Source organism: Rhamphochromis sp. 'chilingali' (assembly GCF_963969265.1).
Source record: "Rhamphochromis sp. 'chilingali' genome assembly, chromosome: 2".
NCBI classification, from domain to species: domain Eukaryota; kingdom Metazoa; phylum Chordata; class Actinopteri; order Cichliformes; family Cichlidae; genus Rhamphochromis; species Rhamphochromis sp. 'chilingali'.
The window spans coordinates 43,354,843-43,372,951 of NC_137930.1; the positions used below are offsets into that span (position 1 = coordinate 43,354,843).

Below are 18,109 nucleotides of genomic sequence, written 5' to 3' on the forward strand. Positions count from 1 at the left end.
AGTGGGGACTTTCTGGTTAATCCCCAGCTGGCAAATAAGCAGCTTAACTATCACTGGAGTGCTTCAAGCTAATGAATAGCTTGTAACCAGTCTAATATTGTTCAGAGTCCCACAAGACTGATCATAAACTGTAAATTAACTGTACATAAACTGACAGCAACTGTGGATAGGTGTGTGACACTACCTGATTGGGCTAGTGAACAGGCTGTACATGCGGAGAAACTGTCACTGGGTTAACCCTTCGTGTAAAACTCTGAAGGTTAAGCTGCTGCACGGGCAGGTAGAGATACACGACACAGCTGATGCTGAGCAGATAGTTTAATCTGTGACAACAACCTGCTCATAATACCTCAGACCAAGACAGAGAACTCAAATCAGCAAGTGTACCTCCCACCCCCACATCACTGTGCTGTATACCTTGCATAGTAACTCACTAAAATAGTCATTATCCTGAATCCTAATTAGTGCTGTTTGGATAGATACATGCTTGTAGTGTAAGAGTTTTGAGAGCTCAATAAGCGTAGCAACATGTAATGCTAATACTACAACATCTTTTTATTTTAGGAGGCTAATTTGGGTGACTAAATTAGCTGACCCTTTTGGCAGCCAGTTTGGTGTCTGAAGGATAAATGTCAATGCCTTTGAGGAAAAAAGGTCCCCCTCTGCAGCCCTGTATCCCCCACGTATCTTAAATAATGCATTAACAATTACCAACTTAAATCAGGTGTCCATTTTGTTGATGGCAATTTTTAGAAGCTAATTTATGAAGACATCTGCTGATAAGGAATGACAGTTTTTCCAATCAAGGAAGTTACTAGGCTACCTATACCCATACAGCACAAAGAAAACCACTGGGGCAGACAACCAGTGAACTGAACAACAGCTGTACTTCACATGGCTCTGCTGCTTCCTTTACTACCACCAGCAATGACTCTACCCTTTCCCCCCCTCAGTGCAATCTATGAAACTGACCACTCAACATCTCATGGGCTTGATGGCATCAGCCTCAAGACCATGAGCCTCAGGGAGTGGATTGTGGAATCATTTACATGCTGTAAAGAGTTTACTCCCAGCTAGATAGTAATAGCTACCTGCCAGACTGCAGTATGTGAGCTTGAGCAGTGCTCCATCATATTTGGTGATGTGCAGTACAGCTTCATGGGGGATTGCGCTGTATCAATGCCAATTATAGAAATACTGAATATATGCAGTGGTTAGATTTAGAACTGACAGGGCTGAACATTTACATCGACACCACACAGAACTAGACAACCAATATGGAATTTGAATACAAGTAGATGAGCAAAACCATTTACCAAGGAAGTTGAGTTCCTCAATCTTGTGCAGCAAAATGTTAGAAATTTTCTGATGTCACCAGCAGACTAAGACTGATCAGGCTGGTTTTGTGGTTGGCTGTAACCCAGTGACCTTTGAAGCTGTGGTGGAGAGCAGGTTACTCAAAAAACTGTTACTAACCACTACTTACTGAACAGGCATGTAGACAAGGTCAAGATGATCTGCTCAAGTACAAACCAAACAGAATAGTAAAAGAGCTGAATCTATGTCACAAATAATCAAAGCAGTTCTAAAGAGGAAAAAAGGGGGTTCAGCCACTTACTATTAAGGTTTAACTAATGAAGGGTGTGTGAATGACAGAGCCTAGTCAATTTTCACAATATCTCTCTATAGGTGCTATTGATATGAAATTCTCACCAGATGTTGGTAACCACCCATTCAGTCCACATGTGCAGAGAAATCAAACCATAGATGCCCATAACTTAAGTTATGTGCAATAATGAGAATTGACAAAGGCAAAAGTATTGAGTACACATGAAGAAACGGAGGTGCAAAAAAAAAAGGCTGAAATCTAAAAGCAGCCTTAATATCAGCTGGTTCTTTCCCAACTGATAGCCTATATAAAAGTGTTTAATTAACAATGCACCTATCTCAGGATGGGTAAAACTACTGAGCTCTCTTAATAATTACATTTTACTTGCTGTATTTCTACACTTGTTCTATAAATAAATATGGAATTACTATTAAGTCAGTGGTGGGAAATTTCTCATTTTTTGGCATCTCTTGGCAATTGTTTCTGTAACACTGTCACTCGAGTTTTATCTGTGGCCATTTTGTCTTTGATCTTGATCAAACTCCTAATGCATTGGTGTCTATGGCTACAGTAGCCCAAAGATTAGCATAACATGCTAACATGCATTCAGTATCAGTAGCCTTTTGTGAAGCCTATCAAAATATGGATGGAATGAGTTCTGACTTTATCCTGACCAGGTTTCATATTTCTATTACTTTTGTGATAATGCTTATCATTTAATGGGCCAGCACTATGTATAGCTCTACTTTAGTTTTAAACCAAAGCCTGTCTTTCATTTGCCTTATCTTAGAGTAAGATAACACACCTAGGGACCAAATAATTTTAAAAGCTTTGCTCTACAAACTACACAAAGTCAGCTCACACACACCCACACAAAGTTGAATAAACTGTTGTGTGCTCCAACACTAAAATAATTAATTGCTTTCACAAAGGTACAAAAGCACATTCCACTTAGGGATGCATACACAGTGCATACTGTACATACTGCATTTATCTCCAAATTAGCTCCTACACTTTTAGTGTTGCACCCAAGAGGCCTAGTAGACAATCCCTTTGACTGCAAGTCAAAATAAAATTCTCAACTGCGTAATGTGAATGAGGAAACTGTATGTTAACAAGAATTGGCACGGCAGGTATGATCAACAGGAAAGACTGCAAGACGAGATGAGCAGGGCTTTGCGCGTTTTCCCGGTGAATTCCAGCTCGCTTCAGGGTAAAACTTAATGCAGGGAAAAAGATAAGCATCACAGAGCATGAGCATTATTATAAAATGATGATTAGAATGAGAGAAGGGGAAAGACCTTACAACATCCAAATTTGTACTTAACTCAACACTTCCTGTAAAAACTCTTCAGGATTTCAATAGGAACAAGAAAAGTCCTGAAAATAGCAGCAACCAAACACTCCCACCCACCTAATTATGGAAGAAGACAGTGGGTCAGCAAAGGCATAAACAGCTGTGCCAGACAGTGTAATGAATGAGTATAGCACAAGCTCGCTTACCACGTGAGTCACAGTCTAAAAAACTCAGACGCACACTGTAACAGTCAGAGGTCATGGAATAGGATTTCTTAGCTTTGATAATGAGAGTGACTCCATTCTGGCAACAATTCCACCAGTGTTTTCATGTGGCTGTTGTGTTTTAGTTAGTTAGTTTGTTTTTACATTAGTAGGACACCTGCAAATTTCTGTTTCCGTCCTTTGTCCACAAACTGAAGTATAATGACGTAGAAGAGCAGTTTTGGTGACTTACTTGCTGATAAAATGTGAAAGTATCATTCAAGACAAAGCTAAATGTCAACGAAAGGCTGCAAATTTGCTAGAATGTTATAAATGCATGGATACAAAGTAGTCGTTACACAAACCAAGCACAAGTGTAAACAGGGCTGTGGGATATGGTGACAATATTAAAACATCTATTGTTTCATATTATGCTCTATTATTTATTTCATGTTGTTGCAAAACAATATTTTCATTGCAGTAAGCAGTGTTTTAGATAAAGGTTTGCAATGGTCACCACAGAACAAGGACCAGCCAAAACTAATCAAGGAGCCTCTTCCTAAACAAGGGGCCATCTCTGTAGCATGTTATGGAAAGTCCAACACAGAGCAGAAGACTATTGTGCAAATTATGCAGCAACCTGGTACTACACACACTGACAGAACTAATCTATTTCACCACCTAAGCAAGACTTATGTGAAAGTATAGAGAGATTAAGAAAGGGGGGAGAAAAAAAAAAAAAAGTCATCAGGTGCTCAAAATAAACCTCAGACTCAGAGGTCAGAACTGCCTTTTCCCAGTAGCACACCATATAATAAAGACTCACAAAGCTAACAGCAGCCATTACAACTTCTATCTAGATATCTATCTATCTAGATATATCTATATATCTATATCTATGGTTTTGTGGATCGTTTAAAACACTCGATTCCAGTGGCCTAGCCAAAAACACTTCACACAAGTCGAGTTGCCTCGTTTATGTTATGAGAAATCCGCAACGTAGCATAACACGCTGTAACAACAGATATGTGGATGAGCTGAACAACACATTCCTGTATGAGTTTAACTGTGCACTTCAGAGACTGGATGCTCTGCAGTTGATGCTTGCAGACAGGCTAGTTTCCTGACTACCACAAAGGAGCAGTAATGATAGGCGGAGGCCTCAGGGAAACGCTTGCATGACTGAGTTGGGTCATCTACTGTGTGTTACCTACCATTATCCCATAGTAAGTCGCATTTTTATTTCATTTTTGATTATTTAATTTAAATATAAATAACAACACTTTTGATGTGGTGATTATATAAACTATTCACTGACTTTGCAGAAATTGCACTATATCGTGATAGGTATTTGGATAAGAAATTACTTATGACTCACAACTGATTTTGGTCATATTGCACAGCCCTAATTGTCAACAGAGGATCCAATTTGCCTTTATGGTCCATTGGCACTCAGGCATTTTCTGCATTACTAACTGTTAAGTTAACTGCTTGTCTATCTTCCAAGCATCTTTAGTCTCACCCATAAAAATCAGCAAGTTTTGTTGAAAGCGACACATTTCTTCTGAGATGAACATGATGAACACAATACCGCCTAGCTTCATCTTTCCTCCTCTGAAAGAAAGACGGTACTAGATTTATTCTCTTCACTGGACTTCATACAGTTAATTTCATGATCTTCTGATGGTGTGGTCACTTTAAGTGTCTAACCCTCAATTTTATCATGTACAGAAACCCCAATCATAGTCATGATTTGACACAAAGGAAAGCCACCAATCTTTAAAATAATAGGTAGTAACCCATCTAACACATCAGTTCTAGTCTAGTGTGTAAAATTGGTCACTAATGTGACCGAACACTAGCCTCAGTTTGATTTTGATATTGCCATTGTGGGCTATACATTTATTTCCAAACAGATAACTTTCAGGAGCATAACAAATGAGACTGTTCCCATCTTTAGAACATCTCAAGAATCAAAGTTATTAACTTTCAGTACAACTTTATGCGTTCATGTAAGTCTCCACAGCAATTGTAATGCATACATGCAGAAACATACACTCTCAGTGTGGGGGCCTGCCTCTGTTACACAAGACATATTTCTGGGTTACAGTGTTGGGCTCAGTGTCTACAGCCATTTAAAACATGTGGAGGCTTGTCACAGCCTCATTGCCCCATAATTAAACATGTTTGGAAATGCTCACTCACTACTCACCAATTTGTTCCAACATTTAACACACTAGACAGGTGCAGTTCACTTACTGGAGACAAAACTAAAGACAGGAAGACCTGCAAACAACTGCACAAGCTGCAGTAAAGGCCTGGTAAGGCTGCACAGTTGGAAACCAATTCTTTGGGTATAATTCAAGGTGCATATTCTATCTCACTCTGAGTTTCTACTTTGAGACTAAAGCCCTATTAACTGAACACTCTTCTTATTTTTGGTTCTGGGTCTAATGAACAGTTAACATTCAACAAGCCTCTAACGAAGCAAACTATCATGACACAAAGATGAGCAGTAAGTAAAAAAAAATATATACCGTATTTTCACGACCATAAGGCGCACTGTGCTAAAAGGCGCAGTCTCAGTTATGTGTGCCCTTACTGTATTTAACACACACATAAGGCGCACTGGACCATAGGGCGCATACAAGTACCGTATGCGTATTTAAAAATAAAGCGGGAGCAAACCTGAGTTCGGTACCTTACTCACATTTTTATTACCAGTAATCGTCATCATCAACAACACACAAGCATACAAGTGTGCATATTTAACAATAAAGCAGGAGCAAAACAAAGTTTGGTACTCACATTTTTATCATCAATCAAACCCATCAAAGTCCTCATCCTCTGTGTCTGAATTGAACAGCTGCGCTAAATCTCCATCAAACATGCCAGGTTCACTGTCTTCACCGTCAGAGTCACTTTCCGTGCCGTGCGGCTCCTCGGAAACGATGCCGGCTTTTGCGAAAGCTCGAACAACAGTGCCAGCAGACATGTTAGCCCAAGCATCTACAATCCATTCGCAAATTGTGGCGTAACTCGCCCGGCGCTGCCTTCCACTCTTAGTGAAACTGTGGTCTCCATCGGTCATCCATCGCTCCCAGGCCGCTCGCAGCCTTACTTTGAACGGGCGGTTCACACCGATGTCCAGCGGTTGGAGTTCCTTTGTCAGGCCTCCCGGAATGACAGCAAGCTCACAGTTCATTTGTTTCATTAGTTTTTTCACATCGGCTGTGAGATGGGCACGCATAGAGTCACAGATTAAGAGCGATGGTGATGCGTGGAAAAAACCACCTGGTCTCCTTACATACACCTCCCTCAGCCACTCTTTCATCATTTCCTCATCCATCCAGCCCTTTTCATTTGCCTTAATGATGATTCCTGCTATGGAACGCCAGGACTGCCATAATGAATTAATTAAATACACCATTAAATAATTAATTAAATGTGGCAATAATTAATTAAAATTGGAATTAATTAATTAAATAAATAGTTATGACACATGTAATTAATTAATTATTGACACATTTAATTAATTATTTATGTATTTCACTTTTTAATTAATTATTGACACATTTAATTAATTATTTAATGATATATTTATTTATTTCATTTTGGCAGTCCTGGCGCCTGGCTCTCATCATGAAATAATTTTATCTGTCAGCCTCACCCATCAAACTCAGGAGGCGGGGTTAACGCTGCCCATGCAGCTTCTCTAACATTTGATTGGTTGCCGTGCAAAGTAAGTCAAAACAGGTCGATCCTAGATAATCGATTGCTTGTGTAGACTTGGGGCAGCCAGGTATCCCAGAATGCAGATCAAATCACAGGCAGCAATGGTGGTGGTGTAGTTTTAAAATACCCCGTTTTTCTGTCACCAGCTACACTTTTAACAGTGTTTTAGCCGCGAATGTCGCGCCGTATGTCTGGTCAGGTTGTCAACATAGAACATGTTTGCAAAAGTGCTCAGATGTTTTCAGAGATTTCACTAGCTCTGCTAACAATTAGCATGCAGAGTGCACCGAGGGGGTTACGTTAACCGGTCTGTTTACATATTCCACTCTCCGTGTTCCACATGTTGCATTCGCAGATTCTCATTTTCACCGAACGATCGTCTCTTTCCGCCTGGTCTTGTGTCTCTGTGCTTCTGTAACATAAAGAACGAGCTGACATTTTTCTCACGAAACCAGCGATCAGCTCAACAGACCCTCAGTTTACCTGCATGCATCCTCCTCCTCATCTGTCAGCTGTTTAACACCTGCTGCTAATTCAAGAAACACGCCTACGTTACCTGGTGATAGTCACAGTTTAACTGGGCAGCCGGTGCTCGATATAACGCAATGTCAGCGCATTTTTCTGCACAAGATAAGTAAATATAGTGTTTTCCCCGAGCGCAGAGCTGCTGGAGCTTGTTTCCTTACAGAGCACTTTATAGGCGAACAGCTTCATCAGCGGCTGATGTCCAATCACCGGCACACAGCTTTGAAACCTCAGCTGAGTTTTCGCTCTCAGTGGTTAAACGCTGGACTTCATTCACTCAGGTTCTGTCTGTCGTGTCAAGTTTACTTCGCTGTTTTATTTACAACTGAGCAAATCGGTTTGGCTGAGGTTAAAGTTACGTTTCATAACTGCATAGTTTCACAGACGTTTAATGGTTCACTGGCACATGTGTTAGACTGAACTATCATCTAAATATCATCTGTTTTTTAATAGTTATTCAACTGTATTCTAAGCACCAGCTGTCTGTTAGAATGTGATTTTTTTTCTCTCTCTGTTGGCAGAGGTATAAAAAATGCGCAGGAAAATCTGACGTGCATGGCAAACTTCACCGACGATATTTAGGGAGGAATAAACACACATCAAACATAAATGAACCATTTGCCTGTCTCCATAATTGAGAGCATTTTCTCTTCTTACGTCAATACTCTCTCTCTCTCTCCTTTTTTTTTTTTTTTTTTTTTTTGCTTTTTCGGTCATGTTATGTTTACCTGTCAAAGGCTTGTTACAAACTATGAAACACATCGTGCAGACTTCTGGATGTTAGAAGAAAACTAATACTGCTCATGAATGAGACTAAAGGCAGGAAGGTGTCCTTTAAAACTAAACATGTTAATAGGACCTCCCTGTTTATATCATAGTTTATGATATAGCACGTGTATTTCAGTAATAGCCTGCTGAGGCCACTATACGTGCTGGCCTCATATCAAATGTGAAGGCAGACTGAGTCTATGTTTGACGTTTTTTATATCTAATCTTCCTTTTCAAACATTTAAACAGCAGCGAGTCTGCAGCTGAGGGAATACAAACTCAAACTGTCGGAACAGGTTTGCTCGTTTCTTGGATTCATTTGGTGATTTATTAAATGTATAACTGTTATTCTAATCTGCTGCTGAGTCTCTTACACTTTTCTTTATGCTGTATATTTTCACGTCTCTGGAATAGTTGGCAGTTAGATAGTCAGCTGGGAAACTTTGTGTTAACTCATGGAGCTGAGGATATCGTGGATATGCTGACCTCGCTGCGTGGTGTACAGGGCCGTTTAACCTCATGATTAATATTCACAATAAAAATATTAGCCGAACATCATGAAGTCTGTATGTGTTTCATAGTGTCGAACAACCTTTGTACAGTTAAAGCCAGCAGTTACTACATGACGGAAACACCAACTTTATCTCTTTTATGCGTTTATACACAGGTCACGCTGATTACTGAACAAAAACCCAAAGATCAGATGTTAAACAGATTTATTTGCTCTCTCTCCTCCTTAAACATGTTTTTAATGTTAGTTATAATTCAGAATTGGCGACTGAAACACATAGGACACATAAGAACTTCAGGAAATAAAACACCGATAAATATAACCTCAGTAAAAGAAGTCAGCGGGGGTTACTACAGCTGTGTACCGGGGCCTGCGCTTTGTCAGTGGGATTGCTTGCGAGGCGAGCGGGTCTATCCCACGCTTTGCCGTGAGACTGGGCAGACATCTCCGAAATCATCGAAACACTTTTGCAAAGAGGCTGTATCTTGACAAACCGACCAGACACATGAAGATTAAACCACTACATTCTCGGCTAAAAAAATATTAAAACGGTATTTGGTGACACACAAACAGGGTTTTTCAAAGCTCAGTTCTGTTAGCTTCCACATGCCGGTTGTTGTGTGCTAGAAACAATGGCCACCAGGCCAAAGCAATGGTTTTGACTCGATCAGCGTTAACCCCGCCCCCTGAGTTTGATGGGTGAGGCTGACAGATAAAATTATTTCATGATGAGAGCCAGGCGTCAGGACTGCCAAAATGAAATAAATAAATAAATCATTAAATAATTAATTAAATGTGTCAATAATTAATTAAAATGTGAAATACACAAATAATTAATTAAATGTGTCAATAATTAATTAATTAAATGTGTCAATAATTAATTAAAATGTGAAATACATAAATAATTAATTAAATGTGTCAATAATTAATTAATTACATGTGTCATAACTATTTATTTAATTAATTAATTCCAATTTTAATTAATTATTGCCACATTTAATTAATTATTTAATGGTGTATTTAATTAATTCATTATGGCAGTTCTGGCGTTCCATATCCTGCTGGAAACTTCTCTTTAGGCAAAGTCTTTCTCTTAAAAATCACCATAGGCGGCAGCTTCTGTCCATTAGCATGGCAGTCAAGCACAACAGTAAAAGAAGACTTTTCGTGCCCCGTTGTGCATATCGCTACCGTGCTGGTCCCCTTCTTCTCCACAGTGTGACTCACCGGGATGTCAAAAGTGAGCGGGACCTCGTCCATGTTTGTGATGTGGCTGGGCTGGATGTTTTTGTCGCCGATGTGTTTGCTGCAGTAGGAGCGGAAGATGGCCAGCTTTTCCTTATAATCCGCTGGAAGTTGCTGCGCTACCGTAGTCCTGGTCCGGATGGAAAAATGGCACCGTTTCATAAAAAGTGAAAGTGAAACTGCTTTTAGCCGAATGGTGACCGTCGAAACGCTTCTCCCGCTCGTTCTTTGCTCGATGATCCACCGCTCGAGTCTTTCCTCCAACTCGGGCCACCTCGCCTTATGTCCGCGGAAACTCAGCTGCGTTTTCTTGACCTGCCGGAGCTTGTTTTCTAGCTTCCTCCATTTGCGAACCATCGATTCGTTAATCTTAAATTCTCTCGCCGCTGCTCGATTTCCATGTTCCTCCGCGTAGCTGATGGCCTTCAGTTTAAACTGTGCTTCATAAGCGTGTCTCGTTGCCATTTTCAGGGTTGCGCCCACACTTCACCCTTTAGCGTTCTCATGGTGTTCTCTACTACGTCCTCCTTACAACACACAGGGCGCACTGCGCTATAGGGCGCGCCGTACTTTTTGAAGAAAATCTAAGACTTTTAAGTGCGCCTTATGGTCGTGAAAATACGGTATATATAAAATCTCCCTACTTGTAAACCTAATACCAGTGAGTGCTTTAACACAAGAGCTAAACACATTTTGGTCTTTTCCGAACTGGCTGTCAGCCAAACTCTCATTTTAAATGTAGGTTTTGCTATAATGCCCTATAATTAGTGCAGAGATTCTCACAAGTGACATCACACCGAAACTACAGTCACAATGTTGAAAATTAGTGATAATGAATACATGTTAAATGAAAGGAGAATGAGCTGAGGTAGTGCCATGACCACACACTGCACTGTATCCGTTTCATGCACCTTGCTAGCTTAGGCCTGCATATTAGCCAAATTAGGTATTCACATAGTGACAGTCCAGCAACTGCACAATGGACTTACTGTTCAATGCACCCTGTGAGAGCAACACAGGCACGGTGTGTTTGTGGTTTCACTGTAGCATTCCCACAGCCAGCCTGAAAAAGTCTGTTTTCCTATTACTACAATATGGGGTCCATGACCTTCTGCCTTGGAATCAAATAGTGCGTTTGTTTTGGCAGGCTGCATCCTACTGCAGTTGTGGATGCATTTCACAGTTATGCCAAGAATGCTGTCATTGCAACTAGTGTCACGTGATAACATCAGGCCAACACTGAACCTTCCAGATCTCCAATCAGTCACAAGGCTAACAGAGAAACAGACAACTATTCATGTATGCAGAAGTATTAATATATTGTGTTTAATAAAAAGCAAAGGTACATCTATAAGACTGCACAGTATCTCAGCATACTGAAGTCCACAATTACTTTATAGTTAAGTGTTTTACTACTACTTCCAATTTCAAGAGTTTGATTCTTTGTTTTTAAGTATTTTCGACAAAAAGAAGAGCTTAAAACAGCAATTTCAGTTTTCTAAGAAAATGCTTAGGCTAAGTACACCCAGTTATCAGTTACATCCAGACAAACTTCCACTAGATACATATTTTGTTAGCAGAAACAGACAGAATCAGCTTTCCTCACCTACAGTGCAATGATTCACAAGTATGAAGTAAAAAAAAAAAAAAAAAAAAGCAAACTAAAATGTAAGAAATCTGTCCTCTTCTCATTCTTTCCAAAGTCTCCCTCACAGCAGCCTTGTTCTCTTCACCTCACTTCCCTCCATCACAGACAGACCCTCTATTAGCCTCTTTAACCTGCTAACAGTCTCACACTGCATTCAACCTTTGAGACGCTGAAGCGCCTCATCAAGGCACAGCATAATAACTGTAAATAATTATCTTGATATTTGTTAAAGTTTAAATAAGTTTCAAAACTTGCACTTATGAAACCAGCACTAAAATGACAGTACCTATGCTGAGTAGACCGAATTAAAGCTCAAATACACTAGATTAAAGTGGGTTTTTAATATGTGCAATGAAGTGAGACTAAGAGCCCTTTATCATTAGTACTCCTTTAGATCAGAGTCATGTAAGGAAGTCTAATGATCTTGTAGATAAAATGGTGTGATTTATTAACACATGAAAACATTTCTGAGCATGTCCATGGGTATACTGGCGCACATGCTCGTAGAAAAATTACATTTTTGGGTTGTTTCTATTTTAAATTAAAAAGCAGTGGCATTTTTAAATGCCCTGTTTACATCATGTGATCCAACATACAATAAAGCTTAATGCTACTTGATGTTAGTGCTGCTGAGCTTTATGCTTAAATTTCTATCAAAACAAATGACTGCTTGGAGCAACTTTTAGTTGCCACTATATGAGCTCACCTTGTGCCAAAAATGAAGTTAATTTCATGGTGTTAACTTGTGCGAGGTAATTATGGTAGCTTTGCATCTAAACATTAGTATTTAACAACTGCTTATAGATAAATTTGTTGGCTGTACACAGCTCACCTCTCTTCAGATAGAATCTTCCTGAAAACTGACTTCCCCAGTTGCTTTCTTCTCTCACTGTCCCTTCCTATTCTTTGAATTTGCCTTCTTGTAGAAAGACGTGACTTACAGGGAATATGAGCAGTAGTCTAGATACAGTAGAATACAGTAAATTGGCTGTGCCGTAAAGGCCACCCCAATGCTGGACGAAACCATGTTACTTGATTTGTAAGGGGTGAAGGGGGCATCAGATATTCTCCAGTATTCATGGGTATCAAAGTTCAATTGCCCAACCAATTTATTCAAGAAATTTATTTAAGGTAACATTTACTTAGAAGTTAAAAACTAACACAAAAAACTTTTCATTCTAGGTTTGCCAGAGCCCCATCCGCCTTTGGGGCCCTGGGTACTCTGTCCCAATCTTCCCCCATTATTTGGATATGTGAATCTGTTTTCAAAGAAAATCACTGTGCTCAATTCCCACGTTTTCCCATTTACAATCTTTTAGCTCTTTTGCGATAAAACACTGGCATTAGGATAACCTACAGGGGATTAAAAACGTGCCATACATTTTAATTTTGACGGAATTTAGCTATTTTTAACGTAAATAATACATTTTCGTTTCGCATAATGTGCTGCTACAAGCAACCAAACGCGGCTATATTTGTCTTGAAGCTGCTTGGCACTTAAAGTAGAAATACTAAAGATTTGACAGATTTTTCGACACGGTTTGGCACACCGGCTTCAGCACAGCGGAGTGACAGCAGAGTAATGCAGCAGGAGAGGCGGTTACAACAGAAGAGGTACTTTGCTAAGGTAGGTTCTCTACAACAAACCTAGAGAAGATAACCAGCATGGGGAAAAGGCTAGATAAACTTGAAAATTTACAATTTAGTAACAAAAAAAAAAAAAAAAAAACGTACATATTGACCGCGGTGTCCTTCTCCTTGTACAGCTGACGCAAATCTTCTTTATTCAGAAAAGAAAACGGGTCGACTATTCCGAGCGCACTTGTCACAGTTCACCAGTCTTGTTAACACTGACCTCCTAGTTAGAAAAGAAAGAAGGAAAAAAACTACCGTGGTTCAGTGAACAGCATTCCTCAAGCAGTCGGTCAGTCAGTACTTAACAGCGTCAACGCTCCGCGTTTAGCGCGAGCACTTCCTGTAAGCTAAACGCTTTCAAATTAACGCCTAATCGCCACAGCTAATTGGTTCATGCGCTCGTGCCTGTCCTACTACCAGTGCAAACAATGCCAACTCACGTCTGACTGCTCGGCTGTGGTTTGGGATAATATATTTTTTATAACGCCCAATATCCTGATAGAGCTTCTAACTTCTAAGGGCGACTAGGTGGGACATACTTGATACCTGTGAGATCTTTGGCAGTCTTCCCTTTGTCCAGTTCTTTGCTTAGCAAAATTTGTAAAAAAAAAAAAAAAAATCAGATCCCTAAAGTATGGCACAGACAATACTTGTGTTTTAACATAATTCACTTATACTAAAAACTATGAGACTCAGAGTGGTTATGGTTTGATGTAAGTGACATGCTGAGCTCAACAAGACCATATTGTGAAACGTTTTTTTTTCTTGAAATTGATGATCGGGTATATCAAAATATACCATATAATATACCACATTCCTTTGAATGCTAGACGTTCCAAATTTCAAAAGACGATCGGTAAGTAAGTTGCTGCATACTACCCTCTTCTTGCATGTACTGTACTGCTCTGTCTAAATGCACACAGAAATTAAACAGGTATTTATTACAGCAGCGTCCATGTCACGATTCATATTCCGCCTTCAAATACCCAACAACTGCTTAAGGCATGTCAGACTATAAGTATCATATTCACACAAAGACACTCAAAGCTCAGACAGTACTGTTTCATTGCTGTTTTAGTATAAAGACTGAATACATGGAATCACTTTAACAATGATGGCCTGAACACCAGAAAAAAACTGCTTTTTATTTTAAAAAACAAAACAAAAGGATAATAATAAAGAATAATATCATCTAAGTATTCGTCTAAATTGCAGATATACTCAGTGGCTGCGTAAACACACTTACACACTATGATGCCAGATGATACAATGTTTTTAGGCTGTTTGCAAAGCTGCCAGAAGATGGCAGCCAAGGATCACGGAGATCACAATTGAGGCACAGTCGACACTGTTTTTTTATTCATTTTTGTTTTGTTTTTTATAGATGACAGTTTTATTTAAAATGTATTTTTTCAGACATAAAACTCTACATTAAATGCAGAGGACTATGAAATACTACTTGCACTTTACTGTCAGTAGTTTTTGTTGCTGCTGTCTTTTATTCACAATCTTTTGTTATTTTGTAAACACACAAAATAATAGCACATATTTTACCATGTATCTCGTAGTAGTGCATACAAACTGTAACTGATTTCTGTAATTTGAACAGTATACTGTAATATCTACAGTAAGATACTATAACACGTGTACTTTAATTTACTGTAAATGGCAAGGAACTGTGGGAAAACATTGGCTCATTACAGTAATTCTTCACTATTGTAATTACATATTACAGTAATAAAATTCATCAACTGCATTAGCAGCACCTGGCTGCTACTTTTTTTTTTTTAATAAATTTTATTTTCAGTCACAGCAGCATGTTAATAACAAAACATTGAACATACAGTAGTTTGCTGTTCAGTATTTACAATACCCCAAAAGATAACAGAAATAGAGAAGGAAAACAAACAAACAAACCAAAGAAACCCCTACAAAACAACAAAAAACAAACAAACAAATATAAAAATAAAATGTATAAGGGACATTCAGTGTACAGTTAACTATGATAGTGATATAGAGATATGGCATCCGGTCATGATAAGGTGGTCATTTTAAATGTTTCCATGTACATCAGGAATGGCTGCCATGCCTTAAGAAATTTGGTGGTTGAACCTGCCAATGTATATCTCATCTTTTCTAAATGTAAAAACCTCATGAGCTCTGCAAGCCACTGTTCATGTGTGGGAGGAGCTTCCTGCTTCCATCTTAAAAGTATAAGGCGCCTTGCGATAAGTGAAGCAAAGGCAATAGAATTCGAATAGTATTTTGGCAAAGTGATGTCTTGAGGTATCACCCCAAAGATAGCCGTTAGAGCAGAAGGATCATATTTAACGTTATACATCTCTGACAGAGTGTTAAATATAGACACCCAATAGTTATGAAGATTGGGGCATGTCCAAAAGGTATGAAGGAGCGAACCTGTTTCTGCTTTACATCTGTTACACAGAGGGTCAGCTCCTGGATAGAACTTGGCTAACTTTTCCTTGGAGATATGTAATCGGTGTAGGACCTTGAATTGAAGGAGCCCATGCCTGGCACATATTGAAGAAGAGTGTACCCTCTGGAGAAAAGATTGCCAGAGCTCATCTGTTATAGTCATCCCAAGGTCTCGCTCCCACTGTGCTTTAAGGATGAAGAGAGAAGGAGATTGAAGATCTAATAATATAGCATAGATTTCTTTAATCGCCCCTCTCTTATGAACGTTTATATTAATAATTTTATCCAAAGAAGTTTCCTCAGGTAGTTCCGGAAATGAAGGAAATCGACTCTTTACAAAGTGGCAAATTTGTAGATAGCGGAAAAAATGTTGCCGAGGAACATTAAACTGCTTCAGGAGCTGCGTGGATGAGGCAAAAATCCCATCTACAAAAAGGTCTTTGATATTTCTAAGGCCATTACTTTCCCATATTTTAAAGGCAGAATCCATCCTGGAGGGTGGGAACATATGATTTGAGCAGATAGGTGCTTTAATTGACATTAAGTGTAACCCCAACCTTTTCCTACATTGCACCCAGATTCTGAGCGAGTCAGACAACAAAGGGTTACGTTTATAGGTGTATAGTTCTAATGGGAGAGCTGAACTCAACAAAGCCGATAGGCAAATTTTGCCACAATTGGATGACTCAATTTGGAGCCAAGCTGGAGTCTCTGTAGTAAAATTACTCATCCAGTACAGCATATTTCGAATATTTGCTGCCCAATAATAAGACTGAAAGTTTGGCAAGGCTAATCCACCCATTGGCCTAGTCCTCTGCATGAAATCTTTACGAATTCGTGGACTTTTGCCATTCCAAATAAATGCAGAGATATGCTTATTCAGTGTTATAAAATACTTATTGGGTAAGTAGCATTGGATACATTGAAACAAATAAAGGAACTTGGGAAGTATGTTCATTTTGATAGAATTGATGCGGCCAGTTAATGACAGTGGTAAATTGTTCCACCTCTGAAGATCTGTCTCAGTATTCTTAAGCAGCGGGACAAAGTTTCTTTCATAAAGACCTTTGTATGAGTGGGTAACCTTAACCCCCAGATAGGTCACATACCCTGATTTAACGTTAAATTGAAAATCTGCAAATGAAATCTTCCTGGCTATAGAGTTGACACAGAGAAGTGCACTTTTATGCAGGTTTAACTTGTAACCTGAAATATTACCAAAACATTCAAAAATGGCAAGAGCACGGAGAAGAGAGCATAAAGGCTCTGACATATACAGCAGGAGGTCGTCAGCATATAAGGATATTTTGTGTTCCTGGTCACCTCTGAAGATACCCTTAATGCAACTGTCAGCTCGCAGTTTAATCGCCAATGGTTCAATAGATAATGCAAAAAGAAGAGGGGATAAGGGACAACCTTGTCTCGTACCACGGAGAAGTGGGAAATAAGAAGAGAACAACGAATTTGTTCTAACACGTGCCAAAGGTGAGGAGTAAAGTAACTGAATCCATGAAATGAAATTAGGGCCAAATCCAAATTTATGTAGAGTATAAAACAGATAATCCCACTCCACCCGGTCAAATGCCTTCTCAGCATCGAGTAATAAGGCAATTTCAGGGGTTGTAGTTGACTTGGTGTGTAATATGTTTAAAAACCTGCGCAGGTTGAAAAAACCATGCATACCCTTCACGAAACCTGTCTGATCTGGAGAAATTAACAATGGTAGATATTGCTCTAGCCTGAGAGCAAGTGTTTTTGACAGTATTTTTAAATCTACATTTAAGAGTGATATAGGACGATATGATGAACACTCTAATGGATCCTTATTTGGCTTCAATAGGAGTGAGATGGTTGCTTGTCGAAGCGTTAGGGGAAGACATTTTGAAACCAATGACTCAATGAACATGTCTCCTGGCTGCTACTTAGCCTCTATATTCCTATGGAAGCAGTATGAGTGGAGTTAGTTTTTAATAGGCTGGTTAGACTTCTGTGAAAGCTTTGGATACACAAGTACATATAAATATACACAAAGTACTTCGCCACTGGATATACAGTAGAGCATCAAATCTTGAGATCTTGTAGCACCATGTTTGTTTTGAAAGGCCCTTTGCTGCTCCTCATTACAAAGATTGGGAGGTCATGCCTCTAAAGCGTGTGTATCATACACTGATTCATATCGCTATATTAGCATTAGCGATATGAATCCTTCTGATGTCGTTAAACCGAAATCTTTTTTCAGATTCTTTTAAATGTATATTTAAAGAGAGACCGAAGCTGTGAAGTTTTATATGAATATAAAACACTTACTGCAAACTTTTAAATGTGATTTTGTGATTTTCTAATAATCCTGATAGATGGGTTCATAAATAAGACTGAAAAACTGAAAAAAAAAAATCAAACCCTCTTCTAATTTGCATCATATTAAGACAAAACATCACAATTCCATGACAGAGACAGGTTTTACTTTTCTTTGTGGAGCTCTTTGAACTGTGTCTGT

The 18,109-nt window shown here is 39.1% G+C and overlaps 1 protein-coding gene across 2 annotated transcripts in view; it reads right to left on the minus strand.

The window, feature by feature from the left end:
• ripor1 (RHO family interacting cell polarization regulator 1) overlaps window positions 1-13,478 on the minus strand; it is a 62,321-nt gene extending 48,843 nt beyond the window's left edge. The window contains exon 1 of one of the 2 annotated variants that reach the window (XM_080866834.1): window positions 13,432-13,478. The gene's annotated coding sequence lies outside the window, so the exon portion shown is untranslated. The other variant, XM_080866833.1, reaches the window with a different exon arrangement.
• Between the last annotated feature and the right edge of the window lie 4,631 nt (window positions 13,479-18,109).